We start from the raw sequence: 1559 nt of genomic DNA on the forward strand, positions 1-1559 counted from the left end.
AAGATACAAATGGAAAACATTAGAAGTAATAGAGAAATACATGAAGGAACATGGGGGTCATCCTTTTTGATTAAATAGTTAATAGAACTTTTACACAAGAAATCACTTAAGCCACTGGAATCAGAAATGCTCTTTCCTTTTTCCTTAGACTGGATGTTGGATGGTCATTCAAATTGAAAGGTTTTGTGAGTGTCTTTTAATTTTAAAAGTAGCATCTTGATTTCTTTGAAAACGTCAAACATTTATTAGTCAATCTAAATGCCTTCATTTTAAACAAAATGTAAAAATAATTTGCTGAATAATACTTCAAATGACTTTTTCCAGAAGTCCCTAAGCTCAGGCTATAAAATTTTATTTCCTGCATCAAAATCATCTATGTGCTGCCAGGAGCAATCTGCAGTCTGAATTTTATAGCCCTCATGTGGTTTCTATTGATGTGGTCTGGCATTCTCTGACCTATCACTTACCTAGTGGCACTTTGTTAGTTCTTTATTAGTTATCAGGTATTTTTCATCTCTGCTGAGAGAATCACAATCTAAAGTGCGCTCACAGACAAGAGTTTTACAGACAAACACATCTAAAATAAGTGGCACCTTGATTTGTGTCAAAGTTAAAAATAAAAACACCACTACTGCAGTTTAAAGAGTTTTCTCCCACTTCAAATTTAGAGCTCGCATATAATATACAAAATGCATCCGGAGAAACTTGGGGACACTTTGTGCATTGTGCCACTAGTGGGCACCAGAGGTACAGTGAAAAAACAACTTACCTTTCATTAGGTTGAAAAAATAAAAAAGTATTTTTAGATCTCATTTAGTCCTCATGAGAATCTCAGACTGTGAATGTTATTATTATCCTCATTTACCAGTTGAGAAAACTGAGGCATAGAGAGGTTAAGTAACGTGCTTAAGGTGACAAACAGTGGTAGAACTGAGACTCAAACCCAGATCCTTCTAAATCCAGCAATAGGGTCTATTACCACTTTTATGTTCTATTTATTCTACAAACTTTCTACTAGGTTGTGGTATAAGAAAGATTATCTTGATTATGGTGTGACTAAACTTTTAATCAAAATCAGACTATCTCAAACCATGATTCTAGTATGCAATTTAATGGGGAGAATAAAAAACAAACAATAAGCAACAAATAAAATAGGGTAAAAAACTCCCAAGTGTGGGAGTCGGGGGAGTCTCAGGGGTAACAAATACTTCTCCAGCTACACTTCCATATGTGAAGATGATAGGGTACTTTTATGCTGCTGATTCAGATTCTATTCTCTTAGCCCGAGAGTCCAGAGATTTGATGGCTCAGATATCAGGGAGAGTCAGTATCTTCAGCCCTAGGATAAAGGCACTGGCACCTCTGCAATGCTGGAGAAAATTCCATCCAGCCTGAGACAACTACTTTAAGGAGTCAAGGTCTCATGTGCTCTACAAAACAAAGCTAAACATCATTAACTTCGTTGTAGCACATTTCACTTCTGGGGCTAAATGTCAGAGGGTTAAAAACAGATACATCTCTTGTCTTCCAACGAGGGAAGAAATGGACTTATGAGGAAG

The sequence above is a fragment of the Pteropus alecto genome, unplaced genomic scaffold (assembly GCF_000325575.1).
Source record: "Pteropus alecto unplaced genomic scaffold, ASM32557v1 scaffold1027, whole genome shotgun sequence".
Taxonomy (NCBI): Eukaryota; Metazoa; Chordata; class Mammalia; order Chiroptera; family Pteropodidae; genus Pteropus; species Pteropus alecto.